Source organism: Carassius auratus, chromosome 22 (genome assembly GCF_003368295.1).
Source record: "Carassius auratus strain Wakin chromosome 22, ASM336829v1, whole genome shotgun sequence".
Taxonomy (NCBI): domain Eukaryota; kingdom Metazoa; phylum Chordata; class Actinopteri; order Cypriniformes; family Cyprinidae; genus Carassius; species Carassius auratus.
The window spans coordinates 18239999-18267550 of NC_039264.1; the positions used below are offsets into that span (position 1 = coordinate 18239999).

Genomic DNA, 27552 nt, shown 5'->3' on the forward strand with positions numbered 1-27552 from the left:
AAATGTGCATAGTAAAAAAGTTTGTGTGCATGCTGTATCGTTGTTGTATGTTTCGTTAAGTTTTAAGCCATTCTTCCTTTGAAGGTTGAGCTGGCTTTTGTATTTGGTGAAAGGTAGTTCTAATGCTTATAGTACCTCAGACATCTGAATTCTTACAGCCAGTCTTCTCGAAAATGGTGAGTGTGGATCAGGGCCGGCCCTGACCAATTTGCTGCCCTAGGCAAGATTTTACCTGGCGCCCCATGTGTATGTATGTATGTACATGTATATATATATATATATATATATATATATATATATATATATATATATATATATATATATATATATATATATATATATATATATATATATATATATATATATATATATATACACACATACACACACTACAGCAGAACTGTTTCCAACACTCATAATAAATCATCTTATTAGAATGATTTCTAAAGGATCATGTGATAGACTGGATGTCACATGTGACACTGAAGAATGGAGTAATGATGCTGAAAATTCAGCTTTGCATCACAGAAATAAATGATAATTTAAAGTATAATAAATTGAAAACAAATTATTTTAAATTGTAATAATATATCACAATATTACATTTTTTTCTGTATTTTTGATCAAATAAATGCAGGCTTGATGAGCAGAAGAAACTTCTTTCAAAAACGTAAAAAAATAGTAATGTTTCAAAACTTTTGGCCTGTACTGTATCCCCCCAAAACTGCACAACTGTAGAGTAAAACATTATTTTAAACAAAGTGATAATAAAAAATGCGTCTTAAAACTGACAAGATTGTACAAAATCACAGTCTGGGGACTCAGAACTCAGAACAACTGCTAACATTAAGTTTAAGGTAAAAAATAACTGCCATGAAATTATAGTATCTTACTCCTATTCAATAAATTGTTCTTTCACTACATCTCTTTACCTCTGTCTTTATCCTCTTCTCTTCTTTTTGGCAGTGTATCTATCGCAGACTATGATCATTTATAATGTGTCATGTAAATTCGGCCTTGCGTCAAAATCAGGAAACTTTCACCGTGTCTAGAACGGGCGCAAGCCGCCAGGCCCGTTTCTACGAGCTGTGTGTTAACAAAAACAGTGCTGTCTACATTGGATGCGGCGTCGGGCACACTACACAACAAATTACCATTACCAACAACTAATCGTGCGCGCGCTCTGTTTCTGATGCACTTCAAGCACTCGATGGGTGGGGGAAGATTGAAGAGCCAGACTTTTTTTTTTTTTTTTTTTTTTTTTTGCTTTATTTGGAAGTGTTTCGAATTATTGGTTTTTAAATAGTATCCTATTATAAAAAAATATAGGTACAAAAAAAAAAAAAAAGTTCACTCATTCTGGCGCCCCTATGAATGAGTGGCGCCCTTAGCATTTGCCTATGCCGCGGGCCGGCCCTGGTGCGGACTTTTTTTCGCCACACCAACCTCTGACTCTGAATCATCATCTGACGGTGACACTGTAGACTCTGGCACTGGTACACTAGCCGAAGGTCGGAAGAACGAATCAATAGTTCGCTTGCTCATAGCTCAGACGCACGCACATATCAGGTTGTGATGAGATTTGTCTCTGTTTCCTTCCCACAGATGTTTACGCGCGCTCAATTATCTCTAGGCCCCTCCCCCTCCACACATTTTAGCCACTTGCAGTGGCCATTCCCTATTCTTCTCACACGCATTTGCCGCCTCACAGACAGGCATCACTCAATGAGACGCGAGTGTGTGTGCTCGCGTCTCATTAGTATGTGTACAAGTGTGTGTGTTTGTGTGTGTGCGTGCGTGCGTGTGCAAATCTACTGGTCGCACATGTGCGACTGGATGTAAAATTCAGTCGCACACTCTCAAAATTTGGTCGCAAAATGCGACCATTTGGTCGCAGTCTGGAGCCCTGATCCCTAATGCACAGTATATAAAATAAAAATTATCCTAATCTCAGGATACCAGAACCCAATTGACTACAAGTCTACTTTCAAAATAAGATAAGTGGACGCATCTTTTGAGTCAATAACAGTCTGTCAATAGTGTGTCTGAAATCATATTTACATTCTTAAGACTGCTGCTTGGTTGACTGTATTGGTATTCTTGCGTCTCAGTATCATATTTTCATGTCTGTCAGTCAGCCAGACAGTAAGGTTCATGGCTGATGTACAAGCATGTGCCAAGATCCGCCTGTAGCACCGCAGCCTCACCTGACGGCCGTCAACACATTCCCCAAGGGTAGCAAGCGTAACTTAGGGAACAACCATCTTGGAAACACGCACACAGTAGACAAACAGTCTCTGCTGTATCTCTGTTTGTCATTTTCAGATTCTAAACAGATATCTGGTTATAATTACCATGGATACGCACATAAAAATAAACAAATCTTCTGAACACACAGACATTCAAACTTCATAGGCTTTTATATTAAAACGTGAGTTGGATAAGACACATTACCTTCGTATTTTGTTCCGAAATCTCTCCTGGTCAAAGAGTAAAAGGTGAAATTTCCTGTTAGATGCACTGACTTTTCCAATAACAGCGGATACAGCTTGACTGATGCTTTGGTTTTCACTCAGCCGTGAACTCTCCGTGATTGTATGCTTTATCTAGAGAGAGAGTTCCTCAAGGGAAATGATCTTACCTTGAACTGTTCGAGTCTTGAGCCGATTTCCGATTGTTTTAATTCAATCCGAGTCAGAGCATCACAGGACACAAAAAAAGGCTTTAAAGAGAACATAATGGAAAACAGGATTTTCCCTGCTCTGTTGAAATAAGAGTCTGATGTACAATGGTTTCACACTTTAAATTTACAAGATAAAGCCCCCTCCCTCGTCCACCCAGACCATTTATGAAAACTGGTAAAACTAACTTTAAAAAGGCAGCAGCACTATAGATAAGTGTAGAATATGGCAAAGATGTAGTTTAAGACCGTTAATCTTCTCCTTGAATAACCTTATGTACTGGAAACCCAGTACATTCTCATCCTGCTACAGATCTGTGTTTGATTAGCTATTCTTGGTATCCTATTATTCTCAGTGTAGATCAAAGCCTTTTTTGCATAAAGTAGTGCCAGGATTAATTTCACACTAATAACCTGTTAGCTCGCTCTCTCATTCATGTTTAGGAATTATGTAATAGCTGATGACAGAGAGACACGCTGCTCTTTTGATCATGAAAGCCATAAAAACAAACGACAAGCTGTAATTCTGAATAATAGAGATGTCAAACATTCACAATACAACATGTGATGCAATTGGCACCTATAAAAATTGACTAATCCCCTTGTTTTTGTGCTGGACTGCTGCTTTGTTCTTATTTCACTGAAATTAAAGATAAACTGAACGCTTATGTTCACTAATGCACGCTTTATAATACAATTTATCTCAACAGTGTCAATTAATTATAAGTCAAGTCAATTTTAGTTATTTAATCAATCAACTCACAGACTTCAAGTCTTCTCCAGATTATCAGATGGATCACAGTTTGAGAAGCACAGACTGCACAAACCAAACAAACACCAATAATCACAAAATAACTGATCCATTGAAAACTATCCAGAAACCATTCACCCGAGTGTAATAGGCCTCATTTTGTGATGCCGCTGATAAATAAGCTGATAAAGAGGATGATTGTGTGCTGCTAAGCATCACATGGCACTGCTGTGACTCTCCATGTCACGACCACACAAGTTCAAATCCCGCAGGACAGAGTCATTTCAGAGGCACAGATTAGATCCTGATGGAGGATATCATGTGGGACTGTCAAACATGTTTGTAGTAAATAAAGGCTTTTAAAGTATGGCTGCACGATTTAATCGAATGCCATCATCTAGTCATTAAAGCCGGTTCTGTGATTACTAATAAATCTCCATCACCTGCTTTCAGATGGAGCAGCATTTACTAAACAGAGCCGTAGTTTTCATACAAGCTATGCAAAAAAATGGCAGATGATATAATCAGTGTTGGGCAAGCTACTTGGAAAATGTAGTGAGCTAAGCTACCAGTTACTCTACAGTAAATGAAGCTTCACTACACTGAAGCTACCCCCCTGGGAAATGTAGCAAGCTAAGCTACATCAACAGTAGCTTGCTACAGCTAAGCTACTTTTAAAATGAAATTTTTATGTTGAACATGTTTTATTACAAGTCAATGCTATCTCAGTGCTTAAAACTGTCAGTCAAACAGATAGGCAGGTGTAATTGTTTAGTTTAATAGTTTTTTGTGTTCCTTATCAATTTGGCAAAAAAAAAAAAAAACATGTAATTAACAAGTAAGTGTATGCACCTGTTGCATGGGCATGCTTAATATACTGTAGGACTTTGCAGAACAAAATGCAAGACCTCCAAACAGTACAAAAAAAATGGCCAGGCTGGCCCTTATGAAACAAACATATATTGCAGTATATTGGAAAATATGTAATATATTAGGCATATATTCTTATATATATTGCAATATATTGAAAGCGGCAATCATTTGTATATTTTGCAATATATTATATAATATATGTGTCATCAATATATTATTAAATGTATTTAAATATCTAAAATATTAGAAATAAAAAGGAAAATAATATATTACAATATATCACAATATATTTTAAGAAATATATTGGTAAATATATTTTCCTTTCGTAAGGGGGACGCTGATAATTTTTACAAGCAGCATCTGAAAACATATTTTCTCTTTAACCGATTAACTGCCCAGGGACTACGGGTGAAAATTAGCTCTTGAGCTAAAACCTGGTACTATGCATCTCTCCCTTTGAGGTTAATGTTTATTGTACGCTGTCCCTGTTTCTTTAAATAAAAAAATAAATAAATAAATAAAATAAAAACTGTTCTCCGACCTCATCCTATGCCATCATTTCATCAAATAATTTTTTGCGTGACTGGCCAAGGAGTGGTACCATTCGGAGCAGAAGGTGGCGGTAATGCATCATAAAGATGGTTGGTTGCTATCCACCGTAGATACGAACAAGATGAAGTAGCGCCGTCGCGTCACTACTGATCCAGGATCAGCGATCTTAGCAGTTGTATTTCCCCATCTGAGTTTGAGCTTCAGAAATGCTTGTGAAAATGTAGCTTGTGTGGAAGCTTCCGTACTACTTGGTAAAAAAAAAGAGCTTCGCTACTAAAAAGCTATTTGATTCAGAAAGTAGCGAAGCTACGACCAAGCTACTGAGAAATTTAGTTAAACTAGTAGCTTCGCTGCTTGTAGCGACGCTACTGCCCAACACTGGATATAATCGTACGATTATGAAATCGAATAAATAATTTATATAACTTTTTCAGTGAACTACGGCTTTGTGAAGTAGGCCTAAATGCTGCGCCATCTGAAAGCATGTGAAAATACCTGAGTTAATAACGTTTTTACTACCTTCATAACGTCAGTTTGAAATAAAATCTTTTGTGAGATGTGGCTCCTTACAAAGAATAAGGCGCGCAACATATTTAATTGTATTCTAAGTGGTGATAAAGACTGTTAATTAGCATTGCATTATAGATATACTTTATTGCAATGAAAATTATTATACGAATAAGATATACCATAAATTGCAGTAGTTGTGTGTTTATTAGTCACGTTGAATCAACGAAAGCATTTAGATCTTCTGTTTATTCAGCAACCGCTGGGTTTCTTTTGCAGGCCGTATTTGGAGTTTCCGCAATAGTGACCTCTGGCCTTCAGATAGAGGTTTACTGCTGATCACAGAACCGTACTTCACTGACAAGATATGCATGACAAATCACAGTTTCGGTCTAATCACAATTTTGATTTCATTTTGATTTAACATGCAGCCTACTTTAATGGAACAGATTCTCTCAACAACAATTATTGGCTAATTAGTTGTCACAAATGTAAACTTTCCAATAATACACTATTTTTAAAGCGAACAGGAATCTTGAGAAAATAATTGCTGTCCTATTACTTTCCATTTGTGGTTCTTTATCAGAATTACCAAAATAGTTATTAACAGAACTATTAAAAGGAATCAGAAATCGAATCTGTAAATTTCATACAAAATCTCATTACCAACTCAAAGTCTCCGCTCTCATGTTACTCATCTGATATAAGCATAACCTGATCTGGTTAGGTCAGGCTCAAAACTTTACTTGGTGAACTCCGAAACGAAGGGAATGTCAACAAACGACCTTTAGCACAGCATAATAACCATCTCACTGTCCCCGTGGAGCCATTTCAACATTTCTGGCACAGAATGAGTAAATAAAAACAGAATGAATATTAGAGAGACAAAGGGAACAAAAGACTCATTCACATCTGCAGATGCCATTGCTGCAATCTAAAAAAAAGTAATTTCACAGTCACACCACGTCCATTGTGTTGCTGATTATGAGAGTGATGATTACTGCAAGTATTTGAGATAAAGCTGAACTCCTGGCCTTGACCAGGACTTGTGACAGTAGATTTGTGACTCGTCATTGAACAATATTGAACAGAAACAAAGTGTGCATGGATGAAGGAAGGGGGGACTGTTTCCGGGAAGGGTACTGCACAGTCAGGAAAAAAAGCACTGTGTGTGTGTGTGTGTGGATGTGTGTGAGTGAGAGAGAGAGAGAGAGATATATAGAGAGAGGCAGACAATGATGTATTACCCCATGAGCCAAAAGTTGTTCAGTTGTCACAAGTTTTGTATGACCATTCCTCCACGCACACACACTTAAAAACATCTGCTGTCCACTCAACCGAACTATCAGAGGTTTCCAGGGAGACAAACACAAACAATGGAGATGTATGTTGTGGCCCCACCTTGTGCCCTAAGAGAGCAATCAACCTGGGTAAGTCCCCTCCTCCCCTTCCTTCAAACTACACATATGGTTCTCTTTACCATCTTCAAGGGACTTATATACAGAAAACATTTCAAACATACGATAAAATAAACCATGTGTACAAAAGCTTTAAGAAGTAATGGAGCAAACGTGCAATTATATGGGATGATCTTCCATCCTCGTTCTTTGTATGAAACCTCATGACGAGCCTTTCGCTAGATTATGATGTTATTATCTGCCACCTGCTTCTAGTAACCACCTGGAGGTGAAGATTTCATAGGCGTTTCAAAGGCGTGAACACATACATGCAAGGTCATGAACTTGAACTTTGACACTTTCAGCCACTAGATGAAAGAGTAATTTGTATGGTGAAGGGTTACTGAGGGGAGTTACGAGCTTTCTTTCCTCTGGGTCTCTTTGTGTTTTCAAAGCACATTGACTGAATGAAGGAATCATGTAGAACTTTCTCCTACGCGGTTGTAATGTCCTGCTCAGGAATTCCCTTCAACTGAAGCAAGAAAACTGGCTTTATTCAGGGGGTCTCATCTGAAAACGAAGAAAGCTTTCTGAAAGGCCTGTTAACATTTTGAACTCCATTCTTTCTGGACTTGTTTTGAACAGTCAAGCTACAAGCAAGTTTAGATGCAGGTCATCAACAAAGGATGTAGGTGCAATAATGGTTTCCTTTATTGCTTAATTTCTGGCATATTGATGTAAAGAAGTGTCTCTTGGGATGGACTGAAGACTTGATTTGTTGTCTAAAGGATGTTCTGGTAAAATGGTAAAAACATAAATAATTGGCTCTCAAGCAAAGCCAATATCCTGCAAACATTTAAGGAAGGAAATCCCAATGCAATAGGTAAGATGTGTAACTCAAACTATAGGAAGAGTAGGGACTAGATAATACGACTGCAAGTTGCATGAAAAGCAAATGGGGAAAACTAAATAAAACCAAATAGTGTTTCTCAATATTCAAGGTTGGAATTTATCTCCTTTGGATGAAAGGAGTCTGTGGTTGGATATTGGCTTTGATGATAATGTATTAATTATCAATGAGCTTTTAACTTGCATTGAAAGCTGCAAGGCTCTGTTCCATTCTGGCATGTTTGTAATAGAAGACTGCTTGAGGAAGTGAATAAAGTCCCCACTGAGGTGGTTATTTCTCCATTTCTCTGAGAGAACTGTGGATGCCCCACTGTGTATTAATACTAAAAACCCATCGGCAGGGGTTTGGAAAATTCCGGAGCCCCTGTGAAGTGAGCAGAAGGTCAGCTCCAAACTGAACCAGCAGTAAAGGCCAAGATAGAGACCCATAGATGTCCACTCACCCAGCAGCAGGAGCCATCACTTCCCCTGCCAAATCCATTTATACAGCACCACCTCCTGCCGAAACACCATTCAGCTAGCAACACTCTTCAAGACTAGCTCTTCCCAAACAGATATAAGAGTTTGTGGGAGTTGCTTTGTCCATTCAAGGGAATACAGGAGCTGTCATTAGATTTGCTGCGAAACCTCAGAAGGAGAATGACACAACTAAATAGAACAAGGACAAGAACACTTTCTATTTCTTGTGTTAACTGGCCATTAATGCCTCAGTGGTGATGGGTCTCCACAGTTGGGATGAGGCAGATCAAGAGAGCTAAAGAGACAGAAATCGAGGAGCCAAACTTCCTGACAGACAAAGGGATCCTGCAGGGTCGCAGGCATCCAGCCAGAGTCTGCACTGTCTACTGAGATGACACGCAAAGAGACTGAAGCATAGTAATATGTGACTCAGAGCCAACAATAAAGCCTAAACTCCCAAGTCGTCTTTCCATTTATAATTTCATTCCAGGATTCTTGAACATTAAGGAAAACAATTGCCACCAAGTTCAACAACATTCAATTCCAAACACAAATTGTATCCAAATTAAAATAAACTTGAGTCATCCTGTTTCCCACAAACAGGGCTTGTCATCAAGATTGTCCAGGATAAGGGGAGTCTCTTAAGGTCCCCTATGATATAGCCTACTCATTGGAACTGCAGACGAGCGAGCCTACTTCTAAGAGCTTCATCACGGACACTGTAAATTTCACCAGAAACCCTGCCCACAAGTATGACAAATTTGTTCCTCAGGAAGAGTCTTGACAATGGACCACCAATGGACACAGCTGTCACAGTCAGGGTTGTTGAGCTGCTCTGAGGGGGCAAGTCAGTGCCTTTTCAATGGAGTAGGTTGCGCCCAGTCATATGAGTTGTATCCCTTCTAGTGTGTTGATTTTAAGACTAAAGGTCACTCCTTCCAGCTGTTTCCTTCCACACCCCATGCAGTGAAGAAGTAATGAATTGTAGACCATTCGGATAGGAAGGTACTGACTTCTCAAGGGGTTCTCTGTAACTTTAAACACGTGATGCAACACAGGCAAGTCATTTTTAGTAACAAAGTTTTAAAGAACAAAGTAAGGATGTGACCTAAATGGTAAGTGAAGTTTTTAGAACTGCATATCACAGTCTGTAAAATCCCTTTATATCTTGCGCCGGTGATAGTGCTGATGTTATCCAGACAGGTTGTAAAATGTTTCCTCTCTGCAAAGTTGCCCATCACAAATCACCCACCTTGACCATAGCAACTCAAGCATGAAGATATCTTCTCATAAATGTTCCTGGGTGTGGATCCCACATGCCTCAAAGGCCAGGAGACTGAAATGTGATCCAGTGTTAGGGAAATGTTTTTTGAATGGTGAATCTACGCTGAGGAAAATCACCCAGCTCTCCTCAACAGGACATTTCAGGCTGGGTTTGAGTCACAAGATAATGTGTCACAAAATGTAAGCTTCAGTGTGCACAAAGGACTGTCATGAAGTGAGAGAAGAACAATAAAATAGATCGATCTAACTTACTGCAGATGATGCAATGCATTTCTCCAATGTAATAACCGATACGGTTTAATTTGGACATACTCCACAATCAGCATATATAGAGAAAGAACACTTAACTGGCCACTCATATTTTTATATAATTGCAGACTATATAATTTATACATTTTTACAATATTTCTGAATCATTTTACCTTCAGGGACATTCAAGGGTTTTTTTCAGATTTAGCTCACATTTAAGGACTTTTTTGTCCCCAAGCTACACCATACTTCTTCACAGAAGTATCAATACCTCAATCTTGAATGTTAATTCATTTCCTGTCTTTTTCACCTTTCTCACACACCTGTAACTGCATAAACAGGCTACTGGCCTACCTGGCCGGATGAATGTTTTTGCCACCAAGAAAACCTGAGATCAAGAGACATAATTTGAGACACGAGGAGTGTGAGCACAGTAAGATTTTTTCAAGGTGAGGCAGCATGTGTCTGAATTTACTGGCCACTGGTAAACCAATAAAAACCTTCCAGACTGTCTCACTTCTCAGCAGTGACCAGTGGGGAGAATATCACTTTCATACACCCGCTATGATCTCAGTTTCTCTTTTATTTCTCTCTCCCTTTCTCTGTTTAAGGCATCATCTCTCTCAGTCCTGAGCAGTGTATGGATTGTGTGAGCTCAGAACTTGTGGATGACTCATATTCCATTTCTTTCGGTCTGTCCCTGAAATGGATTTACAACATACATAAGGAGATATTAAACACTACACTGTGTCCATTATGGAAGAAAGAGGTTTGGTGATGGTCAGTGGAAAAAGATCTTTTAAGGACAGCCTGCATACTGTAATTTTCCCCAAGAACAACCTGCTGACAATAATATCACCACTTTTTTTTCATATTCGTCATCGTTTCCTATAAAAAAAGCTTGCTGAAGATACAAAAACGCAGAAAATCAAACCTTGTCTGAATACATTTTTACGATGGATGAAAGTTTTCAGAGGCAGTGTGTAAACATGATTGACAACTTGAGGTTGTATTTATTTTTTAATGTGCGAAAATTTCGGATAATAATTTCAGACTACATATGCAAAGACCTTGAATGCAAAAATGTTAATTGTTGATAAGTATAAAACAACATATATTGATTTTATACTTGCTACATAAGTTGCTGTTAAATTCCCTCTTTTTTCTCCCTGTTCCTCTTGGTACAGATCGAATATTGGACTAGGACATTCTTGCTTAGTCTTGTGATCCTCTGTTTTCTTTGCCTCTGCTCTCTCCATCTCTTCCTATTCCTCACTGCTGCCATCCCTCAACCCATCCAACCAGTACTAATGCCTCTCTTCTTCCACCTCACTGATTCCCAGCACTCGTTTGTCTTTGCTCTTTGTTCGGTGGAGTGGAGAGGGCGGAGGGTTCCAGGCCCCTTCAGAGAGCCTCTCTCTGTCTCCAATGACGGCCAGTGCAATACTTTCCCTGCCCCACCCACATATGGAAAAATAACAAGTGTTCACATGTAGCCATAGAATGTTAATAGCTTCCATAACTTTGCTGTCCATCTGCCAAAATGCAAGGAAGTCCATACAGATCCTGACATACTGCATTATAAACCATAAATCTCTAGAGTCAACGACTGCTAAGAATCTTCATTCAGAGAATCCTGAAGCAAACTGAGGTAGACTTTTTTTGCAATTAGTTTGAGTGGCAGCTCAACCAAAATTTTGAAACTTTAAGTCATAATTCCATTTGATGCCATCAGTGGACCAGAAATGGAATACTTTACCTTGAATTGTCACAGTTAAGATGCCATAAAGGCTGAATAATTTCTAGACTTTAGCCTAACAGTGTTACAGTGTTTGGTTGTCCGAAGCCTGGAACCCAACCAAGCCACACTACTGTTGTGTTTATTTCATAAACCGGGCTGTTTACTCACAGAGTGCCTATCAGATGGCTCCTGCAGTGAGGTCTGGCCTCAAAACAGGCCTCTACATGAGCACCTTCACTGGGGGTCTCTTGGACACTAGGTGGTCCATAAGACTCAATATTGAGTTTTAAAGTGGTGTTCTCTTTCTTTTATGACTTCAGGATACAAGAGCTCTTCTTGAGCCTGAGGCCAACTTACATTGGGATTTTGAATGGCTGCTTCTAGGGTTTGCATGACTACTCAGTTTTACCACTTAACTGGTTGTCCTACAACAAAGTTGTGCAAAAGGTGCTAGAGATGTGTATGAATATTTCTTCTCACGAGTATAGTGACCAATATTATCACGGATGTCAATATTATCATGGTATTGTTAAAATGTGCTGGAAATGTTCAAAAAGTACTGAAACATAAATCGTTTCCAACATTACCAATGATGTTCAGATTTCAAGTAGCAACATGACCGACAACAGTTTATCAAATAACGTACAAAACTTTTCATGAAAAGGTTTCATAAAATGGTAAACCTCACATTTCAGCCTTTAAATAAACAAAAGGATTAAGTCAAAATGATAACGGATTAATAAATGATTATATTTCATCTGTAATTCTAGATACTTTATCTAAATTGTTATATGTGTAGAATCCACATAAGCTTGTTTTTCATCAACCGGTCAAAATTTACAGCAGGGCATGCACATTCTGTCCTTTTTTGGCCAGACAAAAAATGCACACAGGCAGAATGTACCTATATGTTTATTTCCTTAGAGTCCCAGCTTTCAGCTAGGTTTTCAAATTAAACTAAAATACTCTTAAGCTTTATGCTGGATAGTATTTATTGTATTTCATAAGTTGTGGCAATGGAATATGGTTTTATTGATCATTAAAATATGAAATGGTAATACTAACCTTGGGGAGAATTAACAAATATAAAAGGCTACTTAACTACACCTTTTTTTTTTTCTTTTTTTTTTTGCATACAAAAAAATCTTAATCCAATGCAGAAAGATACATTTGATGCACTTTAAATTTAGCCAGAGAGAAAAAATTCATATAGCTGTGAAACATCTAGCCCAAGGCGTTCAACAGTTTATTTAGCCTATTTTCTCTACTTATTAATAGTTTAAGGCCATCATCAGTTTGACTACAGTGCTCTGAGAGACACCTTTATGTTAAGTAACACCATTAACAACAGACTTAGCATCCTTTACCTATAATCTCTCTACGTACAGCACTTTACAAATGAACCAGTGAATTTGGCAATCACATGAATTTGATGTACTCTGGGATGCAGTTTGTGGAAAGCAACATGCCACAAATCTAGTCTGTATAATCACAACCATCTTCAAGTAGCAACCTTGAAGCACAACAACATACTTGGTGCTTTAACGACAGAAGATTCTGTCCATCTATCCTGATCTTGTTTTCTGTGATGCTGCACAGAGGAACACCCAAACTCATGCTAGGTAAATGTTTAGTTTTCCAAAAACTCTGTTGTTTTCCCCTCTCGCCTGTTCCAGCTGCAGAGGAAATGACAATGCTCTATAAAAACAACAGCCGGTGCGATTCATAACCTCCACATCTCTCGGTCTCTCTACAGCTGGTATATCTTGAGGATGGGGTGCTTCCTCAACTGTGAAAGGGGTCCTGACCCTGAAATCTGATGCATAATAATATAATGAAATAAAATATTGAATAACAAATGCTAACATGAGGAATTCTTTCAGGCTTTTTGAAGAAAGACTAAGACTATGACTACGGCTAAAAGCAGGATTATGGTTTGAGTGAATAAAAGCCCGAGATTAGAAGAGTGACTCCAAGTAAAGTGTGTGATAACAGAATCTGAGCAAGTCAGCAATTAGTCTTGGGTCACTCGGGAAAGCACACAAGTCAGTAAGTGTGTGTGTGTGTGTGTGTGTGTGTGTGTGTGATATTACTGTACTGACAAATATTCTGGACAATATTTATGAATTGATAAATATTTTAATTTCACAGCCAATAACCGATAAATGGTCATTAATTAAATCCTATACTTTTTTGTCTAAAAAATAAAATATAAAAAACTAAAATCAGTTAAAGTTCGACATAAGTTTATTGAAAAAGAAAAAAATTAGGACTGGGTCTTGGTTCAATCCACTGGTTGTTGATTGGATGGAGTAAGAGTTGAATATGAGCTTGGTAAAAAAAAAAAGAAAAGAAAAAAAAGTGGTAAAAAGGGGTGGAGTTTATGTGGGATACGTGATTAGAGAAGCGAAAAGCAAGCTATACATAATAAAAAAAAAAAGATTAAAATAGCTCTGATATTGACTGATATGATACCGATATACCGTAATTTGTAGTTTTTAAAATCCAATTAAAGTTGTCCTCCTTTGAAAGTGTATGGTGTTTCTGAAAGACACAGAAGATAGTGTGGAGGTGGTTTGATGGGATACAGGAAAGGGAATGTTGGCCTTATGGTTTCTGGATAACAATGGATATTCCATTTCCCTCCCTGAAGACTCCAGCCGGCTACAGAGGCCCAAAGCTCAGCTTTAAAACTTTGTCATGACTTCATCCCTCCGTTCTCCCACCCTCTTTCTCTGCCTCTTCTCTTGCTCCTCTTAGTCCTGACTTTCCCTCTGCACGTTCTCAATTCTCTCTCTCTGTCCCCCTGTTGCGATGGTTCACATGCCGTATGTGTGGCCTCATGGCCTGACACTTCCTGTCCCTTTCTTCTGTCAACGCAGCTACAGGGCCGGCTGCCATGTCACGAAAAACATTACATGGATTTTGAACCCATAAATGGGCCACATAAAGTGTCCTGATTTCAGGGTTTAAAATGTTGCAATAAAAGTTTTGAGTGTTCTATTTATCATTTTGTAGTACATATCGAATCATAAAGTTTTTTTTGTGAGTGTGTGTGTGTGTCATTATTCACTTAAACTTAAGTGGATCCAAACCTGACTGAGTGTCTTTTTTTAGCCCGTACAATAAAAGTCAATGGGGTCCAAAACTAAATGTTGCTTTGGACTCTACTGACTTCATTGCAACAGGGAAAACATTCTTCAAAATGTCTTCTTTTGAGTTCATTTGGAAACAATGAACAGATTTATTTGCGCCTTAGCTCAAATCCACAAATCTCCTATGAAGATCAGTGAAGCAGACCAGATGTGGCATTTTCTGTAAAGAATCATTCCCTGGATCTGTCACAATATCACTGTCAGCATCGAATCAGACCTGGCATTCTGTATCAGATAGCAAATCTGGAAGGAAATGAGACTTTGAGGGGTTGAGGTAAGGAATGTGAGTGGCGTGATAGTGGGACAGGTCGACAGGGAGTTGGATCAGATCCCCATGCACACAAAAAGTGTCAGGCGCTCTGTCTTTTTCCGGGTGTGTTACTGACACCTTGGATTAAATACAATATTGGAAATGCAGGACAATCTGGACAGCATATGGATACTGGGATATAGGGATACATGTATCTATATACATGCTAACATCTTACTGATATATCAGTTATCAGCCGATAGAGATTTTTTAATTTATCGGTACTGGCTGTTATTGGATATTCAATGTTCATGCTAATTTCCCATATGTTCTTTGTAAATTATCTCTGCCATCATTTACCAATTACTTTACAATTTGTACAAACACTATTTTTCATAAAATGTTTGCATATTTAAAAATTATTATTTTTTTATTAAAATTAATTTTTTTGCATAATGTATTTTAGAATGTTTTGATGCTCTGAGTTATAGTATTTAAAATAACTTAAAATTTTAGCATTTTATTGCTAATTTATGTAGACAAAAGAGTAGAATTGAATTATCAGCATATTTATCGGTTATCGGTCATAAAACAAAAATGAATTATCGGCTGGCCAGAATTATTATATTAAGATCAAAAACAAGAAAGTTAGGAAGGTTACATTATATAATTCTATAGACATGCCTAAAAGAACTGTATATTGCTACAAGGAAACGGTCATTAACTCATGCATCACCATAGTCCTCCAAATGAGCTCCAATTGAAACCAGACGCACATGCGTGTATCCTCATGGGACAATCCCTCTTCCTGGCAAATCAGGCTCTGCCACCCCAAATCAAGCAGAATTCGGCCCGATGACACAAAAAAAAATAACTTCAGCGTGTTCGTAAACTCTTTCGGTGCAAAAACTCATGTTTATCTTTGATTGTTGCAAGCATGTCACATCTACATCACTGCAGAGGAATGCCGCGAGTCCCAGCCCGTGAGCTCAAGCCCAGCCCAAATCCATTTGGTTCAATTTATCATGGAGCCTGACTCCACATTACTCAATCGGTCTCACACAAACACCATTAGTCCACACACTCAGGGGGCTACGGGCCGCCAAGACACACACACACACACACACGGTTGCACAGACACACATCCATATGTTACATGCACACCTGCAAATACAGAGGGAGAGGGAGGTTTCCTGTTGTTTAACTTTGAAGTGAAGTTAGACTGATTCAATGGCTAAAGGACAGCAGAGACTGAATGAAGGGAATGTTACATAACAGTATTTAGACTCAATGCATCATGCATGCCTCTTACCATCAGTCACATGACATCTCAGGATAGGATCGGTCCAGAAATGTAAAGTGTCTGATCACACTTGAATGTTTTGGAATATTATTTATTTTCTACAGATGTGAGCCATGATTGGATTGGTAATGGGGAGAGACTTGTGTGAAAATGATCTGCAATCCCAAAGAACAATCTAAAATGATTACTAATATATATATATATATATATATATATTACAAAAAATATCTTGAAGCAAAAATAAGGCAATATTTGACACTGAAAGTAATGTTGAAAACATCACAGTACTACACAGATGTTCTCTTACATAACTTATGATTTATAGCGTTAGTGCCAGTGTGAATTTCACATCCCAGTGTACAGAAAAAGTAATAAAGTCATTTACTGCGAGCGTTGAAACCAGAGGCAACTGGATACTGTCTAGCTTTTGGCGAAACGCAACATTTCTCTTGAAGTGTAGTTTTGAAATCTCTTGGGACGGTCGTCAGGAATTTTTGTTTATTGACTAATGACATCTGTGCATATATCTGAGTAGCCCTGCGGATTCTGGGATGTGTGGGCAGAGCTTGTGAAGTTGAGTGACAGCATATTTTCACACTCGAAACGGGATAAACAAGTGATTTTACGTTTGGCCCGAGGACTCAGGAGCAAGCTCTTCCGCTTTACCAGTGTTTGACACGGCTGTCATCATATAAGGAAAAACTTTTTCATAATTATACATCCTAATAAAGGTTCACACGCTTGCATGCATTTTAATTTTTTCAGCTTTGGACAGCACAAACTATTTATTTACTGTGACGAAACAAATGTATCCGAATACTGGAATTTTGTGATAGTTTTCTTCAAATAAGTCAAGTATCTCAATAGGTTCCTACTTCTACAAACGACTGGCCTTACAAACACTTTTTAAAAGATGACAATACCAGTGTGAATCTGGAAACAGTAAATACTGCATGAAAAAAGAAAGGTTCTTTTTTTATTTTAACAATGTTTACCGTGTTATATGTTAAATCTTCTGCAAGCAACTTATTTTTGGAATGCAAGAAGTAAAATGTCTTAACCACTGGATAGAGATCACAGAAATAGAAATGGGTATCTGTAATGGCAATAATAACCAAAAATTATGCCTGTATGACCCCTGAGTTTGGGGGAAGACTACCTACTTTAGCAACATTGCAATATAAATCCTATTTTACCATATTTGATTGAATAAAAGGCAATGTAACTCTAAAGTACATTTAACTCCAAACAACATTAATTTCTAAACAAACAACTCCTGTGAATCAATTATTTTTACAGATTCAAATACATTTATCACAAGCTGTGCAGTCAAAATTCAAATCAAATGAGTCTTTATGAACTGATTCTTTTTAGTGACTCAGAAACATAACGAACAAGTAATGTAGTCCAAATTCCCAGAATGGACTCCTACAAATCGGTTCTTTTAATGAACAGTTCAAAAACAGTTAACTTGTTAGAATTGTTCTGAAACTGTGCCAATTTTCTTTAGCAAAGAGATAATGTCTTTCATCATTATTATAATAAAAATATCCAAATTAATGAAAATTCTGTCAAAGAATTTTGAATCAGAGTCAAATCAGGAAACTCAGCTCAACAATTTAGGATAAAAACAGATTCTTCCTCTCCCTTCAAACACAGAGCATGAAGTTTATAGAGAGGGCAGCAGCAATCATGTGGACTGGTGTGGTTTTCACAGCATTTCATCTATGAACGGGAAGCATTCATCTGGAAACGCAGAGCATAATGGGCCAAAGGGCCTGCGAGCAACCTGCTTTTATGCCCACTTAAGATCATGTCAGTAAACAGAAACATATGAAAGACAAACACGCCTGCTGACTGCTGTACTCAAATCCTCATATGTTGCCCTTCAGGCAAAGAGTTTGGAGAAGTGAGATGACCAGGCAGATCCCTGTTTCAGCATCAGATTACATCACTCACACTTTTACACCTACGCTTATCAATATTCACACAAAAAGTCATCCCTTAGGCAAAATGTCTCCCTTCGCTATTAAACTGAAGCACATTGTTGACACCCTGACCTTTGACCTACACAAAGATATATCTGTCAAGTTTTTCCCATGCGGACTGCTTTGGAAAAGACTGCTCTGCTGGAGCAAGTTCCAGAGCTGGATATGGGCCTATGGTAGCTGCCTGAGAATTGAGTTTGAATTCAATGATAATATACGAACAACTCACCTCCACAGCTGAGGACCAGCTCACATGCAGGCTTATTTTTAAGGGGACAGGTCGGCCAACAAAACGAAAATTTTAACTCTCTAAAAGGGACATAGTAATGGGAAAAAATGAAACCGGAGGGAAACAAATTATATTTCAAGAGAGAAAAATATTTATTCATATCAATAATATATGCAAGCAAATGCGATCTCTGGAGGAACTTGGTAAACATTTTGGGACGACACAAAAGTTTTGCAAAGAAATGTAAATTTCTAGAGGGAATCCAAAAGGTTAGCAAGAAAATGCACATTTTTAAGAAAACGCTAAAGCTTTGCGAACAAATGAAAATTTGTCTGGGGAATGCAAACATTTTGTAAGCAAAAGAAAATTTCTCTTAGAAATGCAAAGGTTTGGCAGCAAATGTGAATTTCTCTGGGGAACGTAAAGTTGAGAAAACGCAAAAGGTTTGCAAACAAATGCAAATTACTTGGGGAAACACAGAAGTATTGTAAGCCAATGAAAAAGCATTGACATCTAGCCTAATTTTTCTTTTGAAATTTTCAATTAAAAATTCATTAAAAATTAATTAAAATTACAATTTCTATGTATGTTTGGAACTATATACTGGTATACATTTTTGCATGAAGTATCCCTTTAATTCTTCAAGAAAATGCGTGCAGAAATGCAGACTTATCTGGACAGTAGAGCTTGGCAAGGTGACTCTACATTGCAGCTCTGGTTTAAATTAAATGCAAAGGAATGTACCTCAAAAATGCAGAGGAGATAACTGTATTCTAACCTCAGAAGAGAAGAAAAATCGCAAGAGAAAAAAAAATTCACCTGCTTGCGTTCCAGACCTTCCTGTTTTCAGAGTCTAGTCTCTCCTCAAATTCAATGAGCAAATTTCCAGCGTTCCTGCATGGGCTCTCCAGTCTCCACAGGGGAAGATCATTCTACTGTACTTATCTTCAAGGTTAGGAGTGGTTGATGGAGAGAGGCAGAAACAAAAAGAGGGAAAGAGACACACACACACATAAGGGAGGGGTCTCTGATTAAAATTCTCCCTGCACATGGTAGAAGACCGTCGCAGCAATAAAGCACAGCCAGCTGGCTTTTGTTCAAGTTTAAGTCTGAACTGAAGTCTCTTTTTTTTTTTTTTTACTCTGATTCCTCTTTTTGGTCTTCTGGCAGTGTTTTTTGGAACTGAATGGAGGTGCAGGGAGGTGAAATAAAAAACTAGCAGGGTTTAAAAAAAAAAGAAGAAAAAAAAGGCTAACCCCCTCCTCTCCTTTTCCCCTCTTTTCGCTCTTGTCTTCTCACATCTTCAGATGTGGTATTCATTGGTCTATGAAGGGTTAACCGGTCTGAACAATGCCCAGCATCAGACCGCAACAAAGCCGAAGCAGCTTTCAAAAGGTCTTACAAGTTAACGTGGCCTTCAAAGCTGAAAGACTGCCAACAGTTTCCTTTGTACATTAGATCCACAATCAGAAATAGAGAGCTAGCATGGTCAGAGATAAACCGGATTCTGTATAAAATCTAAAACTGTAATAAATCTAAAGTCAGCATTCTAAACTCATGAATTATCCAACTGTAGACCACCCATAATAATAATAATATCTACACGTATAGACTAATATATTGGCCGATAATTGGCCGATTAATTTATCTAATAGTTGGATTTTTTGTAAAAAAAAAAAAAAATTAAGCAGTTTTTTTTACTTCATGTATAGATGCGCCAATACCGATGACGATAATTATGCTATGACAGATAACCAACAGATGGACAACAATAACATGTTACTACTATTTTGTCTTAATTACTAATAAATCAACAGAAATTAAAATAAATGATTTTAAAGGATACAAGTAATAATGTCATCACAAAGTTCAGCATGGAAAATGCATATTTGTTTTGGGATTTGCGATTGAAGTTTACATTAAAAGTTTTTTTTTTAATAAACTAAGTGAGCATTACATGGTGGTAAAGGTCTTGTATCTGTAGCAGTAGGTAAAATGGAAAATAAAGAAATCAATAAAGACTGATACCGATAAATAAAGGAAAACCTCAGCCGATAACCGATATGCGCTAATACCGTACATGGTTCCATAGCCTACACATGGCCTTATAATATATTTTGCCTAAATATTTTGTAAAATAAGCTTTAATTACATCTTATTTGTGGTATATTTAGGAACCTTCTCATCTTTAGTAAATATTGATTGGTGTTTGGGGAAAATATTCATGGAACGAAGGATGAAGAGAGAATTGAGAGCTTTGGTTCAAAAAACCCACTCTTGGATTCTCCATAAATTCACCTCCAATAAATTCAAACTCAACACATCTCTCTCAAGGGGTTCACATGCTAAAGCTGGTTAACGCCACACATGTGAGAGCTGACAATAAAAATGCCACAAACTTTACGACTCCAGTGTCGGCGGTGATCGTAAACGAGCTCTTGACAAGTTAGTGCTGGACCAGTTTCTCCTGCAACATTTTTGAAAGAATCTTCTAAATGTTTCCAGAACAAAAAGTGGGGTTCTCAATTGGTTGTATCATTTTAATGTGTATTTTTTATTTGTTGAATGATTGTCCTAGTGTCTATTTGTTAACTAAAGAGCCACAAAAAGACATAGTGGGAGTAACACCAAATTAGCATCTGAATAACTTTGCAAATAGAGCCTTTACTTATTATTCTGCTGAGTAAGTCATCAGTAAAAGTGTCAAGCTCATTCCTACCTATCCTGCTGTTCCTGATGTCTTTTTAATTTCTGAGTGAACTGCCGAGCTCTTCTAGGGAGTGCTGACCAAAGGAGACAGTAAAGAACAACAGTTATGGGAGGATAAAGTATGTCTGTGTACTGTTTACCACAGAAAACCCAAATGAAAGCCCTCAGCTGGGCCTCTGCAAGTGCGGCTCTCTCGGGGGATGTTAAAAATCAATATGCAACCAATTATTCACGTAGGAGGGAAACCTCCTGCAATCCAAAAAGCTGACAAGAAGCTGGAAGTTGCAAGCCACATTCTGGTAATGTATAGCTGAGAGTTACGCAACAGAAATTCAGCGATTTCTGAGGAGTAAAGGCTTCAAGTCAGAGTCAATGAGTGCAAGTTCCTGAATCTTTGGAAAACTAGGACAGCTGGGATGTCCGGCACAGGTGCCCTTAGGCACAACAACCTAAAAACTGGAAACACACCACGTATAGCGCCTGCCTATACTTCCTAAATGATACTGGACATCGGAAATACACAGATCCTATGAAATGTGGGGCCCCAGCTTATCTTTTCACCAGAACAGATCAGAAGCAAAAGCACAGAAACTAAATTTGGATACTCAAAGGCCCCTTGGTGTCCCTACCATATTTTTGCAACAGAATACCATAGAAATATGAAGGTGGATTTTTGATTTGGGGCAAAGCACAGAATCCAAATGTGGGGCCCCTGCCATATCAGTTCACCAGTAAACCATAGACACATGGTGGCATTTTCTTTTGATCTGAAACAGAATACAGAACCAAAATGTGGTGCTTCAAAGACCTTTGGGGGGCCCTAGTATAATTTTGCACAAGATAACCTTATACATTTGAAGGGGGACTATTGATTTGGGACAGTGTAAGGAATCCAAATGTGGGGCCCCTGTATTATTTCACCAGTATACCACATAGGCTACATATGGTGGTGGGCTCTTTTGATTTGAAGCAGAGTACAGAACCTAAATGTAGTGCCTCAAAGGCCCCCCACCATATATTTGCACCATAATACCACAGACATACGAAGGTGGACTCTTGATCTGGGGCAGAGTCTAGAATCTAATTGTGGCCTCAGAGGCCAAAGTCATACATTTGCACCAGTATACCTTCGACATTTGAAGGTGGACTCTTGATTTGGGCAGAGTACAGAATCCAAATGTGAGCCCCCTGCCATATCATTTCACCAGGATACCTCAGACATATGGCAGTTGGCTCTTTTCCAACTCAAATCGAAAGAAACATGAACCAGCTAATTAAGTTCTTCAGGATTACTCGAAAGATGGTTGGAGTTAAACTCTGAAGGTTTGGGCTCCTACAGGAGTGGAGTTTGACATCCCCGCCTCGAAGGGATTTGGCCGCTTGGCTTGCACCCACTTTAAAATGAGCATATTCAAAATATTACAGATTTATAGTTGCGACTCCATTCAACTCAAAATTCTGCATCCATTCAATGTCAAAGAGTTTGACATTGTTTCGCAAAGGTCAACATCCAGATCATAAATGAAAAAAATAGCCAGGAATAAACAACTCAGCAGAATTAAAAAAAACTTTGTAGGGGGAAGTAAAATCTGTTTACATGAGTAATTTAAAATCTTCTCCATGGGGACGAATAATAAATGGAAAAACATTCACGCACTATATATTGCAGCCATGCTATAAGCACATTTAATAATAGCAGGTTGCATCAATTGAAATATACAAAAGTTAACAGCCAAACAAGTGAGAGAAAGTGTCCAATATTTAAAATGAATTACTTTTTTACATGTTTGCCTATGGCTACATCTTGCTCTCATTCTAAATGCCTATATTAATTGCAAAATATAATATTTTCTGACATTGACTGGCAAGCTTGTTAGTGGACTATGAATGCCATATGAAAATCAATCAGGCACCAAGCATGCATGACCTATAGTGTACACTTCAATACGTACAGTGAGAAATCACAGATTGGCTGCCATCCAACTAGCGCTCCTTTCTAGACTACAGAAAAGACAGTGTTAATTAAACTCAAGGGAAGTTCATTTAACCCAATCAGATACTACAGAGTGGTGTACTACATTAAGTATTATGATCAGGGTCTTTAGGGGTCTTGCAAAATACCACATGAAACAAAAAGACAAAATGACATTTGGGCACCATTCAGCTTCACTGACATTGATTAAACATTTAGAATCTGCAGCTGCACTTCACCACACAGACAGAAAAATGCTGTTCATCACCAAACTTAGCTTCGAGTATGTTCAGGATTCAAGCTACATTAAAATGATGGTTTACAGGCACCTAAAAAAAACTTTGGCTTTCAAAATCTATGACTGTGATGGTGCCTATGCTTAATTTCTCTAGAAACAATTATGAGAACTCTATTACTGGCAAGGAAAGTTTCGAGTTTTTGCAATAGAATCATATTTACAAGGCTTTTCCTTTCTCTGAGCCAGATTTAGGGTTGATCTCAGATAAACAGTATTTTTGGACGTTTCCTGTGCCAAGACACGGATAATGACAGAAAAACACTTTGAGGTCTGAGGTGATTAATGTGCCTCCTTGTGATGTTGCAAAACTCTCAAAGTATATATAATTTCATTAAGCATTCCTCAATCTTCAGTGCTCAGAGGAATGGAATTCAAAAATATGAAACTGAAAAATTGTCATTAAAACAACCTCCCGATTCTGAAATAAATAAATGAATAAATAAAGAGCTTTATTACAGAGCTACATGCCATATCTGAGCTGGGTCAAACAAGGCGCCAGACGTAGCTTCAGGGTGAATCTATTACAACAAGATTAATGTACCATGCTTTTATATCAAAGAGCATCTGGGGTCTTGACAAGTTGGGAGCAGGTTGCTTTGACCTTCCTCTGGCAATCCTAAACAACCAAGAAAGTGTCTGAGAGAGAGAAAGCAGCAATAAAACTTAACCTGCTTGTCCAGCCAGGGAAGCCAAATGCATCACTGCACACTAGTTACTCCCAGCACAATGTGTCTGTTGATGGGGACACACAACGTATCAGATCAAGCCAGGAAAGGACAGCATGAGATGTACCCAAATGTAACTGAGAAAAACAACACGAAAAAGAATACAGTAGCTCGTTTCTACTGGTAAAGGCAAAAGTTCATTGATGGGACTGGAGGACATCTCAAAAATTTGCGAGGAACATACAAGATGGCGGTCAAGATGATGGCGCTAAACTGGACGTGTCAAATGTCCCAAAGTATATAAAATAAATAAATCAATTGCAGTATGATGAATCATCCCAAAATGTACCAATGAAATTACATCAAATGATCTCAAAATTACATATTTTGTAATTTGCGCAATATTGTCAATGTTTTGACGTCATGTTCATTTATATCATGATCAATCACTGCTATCATTTCGGAGTACTCGGACGAATACAATCTTACTGTTGTTTTCAGCAAATCACTTCCAGTAAGTGCTCAACAACCTTTGGTTTACTGCCACGAGGGCTCTTTGAAGTTGCCTTTCGGTAAACACAGACACAGATGCAAACATACATGCAACAGGGCAACGGTGCAGCGCTTTACCATGATCCATCACGTTTAGCTCAGCTGCTGCCAGTGAGGAAAACACCCAACTGGATAATCACACGCAATAATCCCACCCTCAATACTGAGTGTCTGTGTTTTAACTGTGTTTTCGGCATTCTGCAGCAGTGAAGTCACTCGACAGTCTGTACTGAGTGGGAGTGAGTCCTTTTATGCAGTCAGGCTCTTATTACATTACAAGACCACAGAGCTGGGAAATCAACAGCTTTACAATCTCATCAGTCCATGTAAGACAAGGGCTCTTTTCCAAATGCTAGATTGTATAGCGGTCTACATATAGGCAATTGGCGCCTTTACGCCCAGTGCTTACTTCCGTTTTTATACGTATGTGTCCAGTGCATTTAATGTATATTTCATCATTAGCATAATATATGCACACTTTTGCACTGATTTGTTGGTCCACAAGGTATCCAAATTGTTCACTGTTGTTTCACCATTGAAAAGAAACTGAAAAACAAAAACAACTACTGGAGATGCAAAAATAATTGACACTTGCGTTGTGTAAGGAAATTAAAAGATAGACGCAACTATAGTGTAAAGTCATTTTACCGCTCAACTTCTGAAAATGAATAGCGCATACACCAGACAAAGAAGAAACTTTCTAGTGCACAAGTGTCGACTGCCTGTGTTCATGCAAGCTATCGAATGGAGGAAACTTTAAAAGGCTATACGTTTGGTTATACGAATAAGTTAAACAGTTGCAACCTAACTGAACTTGAAATCTAAAAGAAAAGTCATTGTTATGTCTTTAAACTACACAGGAGATTCTACCCTCCATCGGTTTCAATACATTTTGTTGTTAGCATGTTGCCAAGTTAATGGCACTATACCCGAACAAGCATAAAAATACATAATACTCACAAAGATTAGTTAAAAGTTAATTTTGAGCTATTTCAACTATATTACCACAAATATATTATTATTTTTTTGGTACAGAATAAAAATATATTTAGAATCAATATTTAGCTTGTGATCTTTTTTTATCTAAGCATTCTGTCACAATCATGTAAAAGTAAATTATAATTAAATTGTAAAAAACAAAAACAAAAAAAAAAACAGCCTATGTTGATTGGCTGGTCTATGGTGGATTCAACCAGTGAAGCGGGTCTCCCAGCTCAGCCAAGCTGGTATTCAGCTGGTTTTAACTGGTTGGTCAGCTGGTCTCTGTCACTGCAGTGGCAGAAGCTTTGGTTCCCATAGACCCGAATTTCAAGATTCCCCCATTCATTTAGATAGGATTTGGTCTTGGATGCCCAAAACAGCTGCATTGGAGGCATTGCAAATATGGCCGCCAAATGAATAGATTTTCCTTGAAAGGAACTTTGGTCAAAACCCCTGAGAAACCAGCCTCCTAAACAACCTACGACCAACTTAAGACCAGCTAAAACCAGCCAATCAATTTAGTCTTTACATTTTAGGGTTTTCGTTTTTTCAGCAGGGATGTTAGAGTACGTTTGGCAGTTGAGAATTCATAATCACGACATCAGGTGCATTGAAGTCACTTCGGCTTGGGCAAGACGCCGATGTACCATTAAAAATCAGCAAAACATTTAACATTTCTAACATTTTTATTTAACTCTAAGAGTGTCCTGTAAAATGAAACATAATATATAAATAAATATTTTATATAATACTGAATCGCAGTCGTACAAGTCATTGTGGTATTTTGCACATGCAACAACCCCCAACTCAGAAAATTCTGGGCTTAAAGAAATTTCAGTTTCCCTACTTGAAATTATGAATTTGTGGTGCCATAAACATGTGTTCAACTCATGAATACAATCTATCCAATATTACTTGAACACACCATTTAGCTTACAATTGCCCAACTAAACAAAAACAAAGTCGACTGTATGCACACATACAGATAAGGTAGTCCTAACGCTGCCAAATATCTTAAAAATGTGCTTTTATCTTAATAACAAATCTTTCAAGGTCATCCTTATCAGTGTACATACAAGTTATGAGCCTTCCAAATCTAAAAATTATGACTACAAAGGATCGAAGCTCTAACTCAACTCAACAACATGTGCATGGTAAAATACTTATACAAATGACATCATGACAGAGGTGGGGAGTGATATCGGCGCTCTGTGTGTGCGCAGTGAAAAAGAGCAAAAAAGACAGAAGGAAGGAGAGGGGTTGAGGAAGAAAGTGTAGGCTTGTGGAGTCATGTAGGACACTTTTTTGCAGTCCAGCCAGAGAATGAGGCAGCAGAGAATGGCTTGTGTTTGTGATGTATTAAATTGTAGGGGTTTGTAGACAGAAACCAGTCTTTGTTTGTCGCTTAAAGACAATGAAGAAAAAGAAAACCCTGTGAAATGCTGGACTGTTGTCGAGACATTATTCACCTTTCATTAACATATAAAAAACACAAGCAATTGTGCCAGAGGCAAAGAGAGAAAGAGGTTTGGACTCTACAAACGATTGCTCACATGCATCATTTCTTTAGAATCCGAGAAAAATCGTGAACAAAACATCCAAAAGCAGCCCTCAAAAAGCAGTCCCGTAGTGCTTTTTCAGATCAAAACTCACATCGCTTGCACTGAACTTTGATTTATGGGATTATGATAACAAAGCGTCCCAAATCCACTTTACTAGTAACCCTGATTAGAGCTGTCACATTAAGTGGATTTAGTCAAAAATCACATGGAGCAAGTAAAGCGAGACTAAGACCCTCCGCGACAGATTATAATGCCAATATCTAACCGTGTTCCTGATGCGGAGTGTGGAGATGATCACAGATGACTTCACGACCGTAAACAGTCACAGGCCATCATAAAACTAAATGAAAATTGAAAATGAGTTTTATGCAATGACAGACCATCCAGAGTAAATAAAAGGAAAAACACTGAATATACAGAAACAATGGACAATTCTGCACATATTTTGATTTAGGAAAGTAACTCAAGACAAAGAAACTATTTAAA

At 38.0% G+C, this 27552-nt stretch overlaps 1 protein-coding gene across 2 annotated transcripts in view; it reads right to left on the minus strand.

Annotated features, from left to right (window-relative positions):
- The window catches only part of LOC113039885 (gamma-adducin-like), an 82021-nt gene that overhangs the window by 31927 nt on the left and 22542 nt on the right, over positions 1-27552 (minus strand). Inside the window, exon 1 of one of the 2 annotated variants that reach the window (XM_026198028.1) lies at positions 19147-19289. The exons of the other annotated variant lie outside the window; for it this stretch is intronic. The gene's annotated coding sequence lies outside the window, so the exon portion shown is untranslated. Of the gene's footprint in view, positions 1-19146; positions 19290-27552 lie in introns of those variants that run through there. 2 annotated transcript variants of the gene reach the window in all.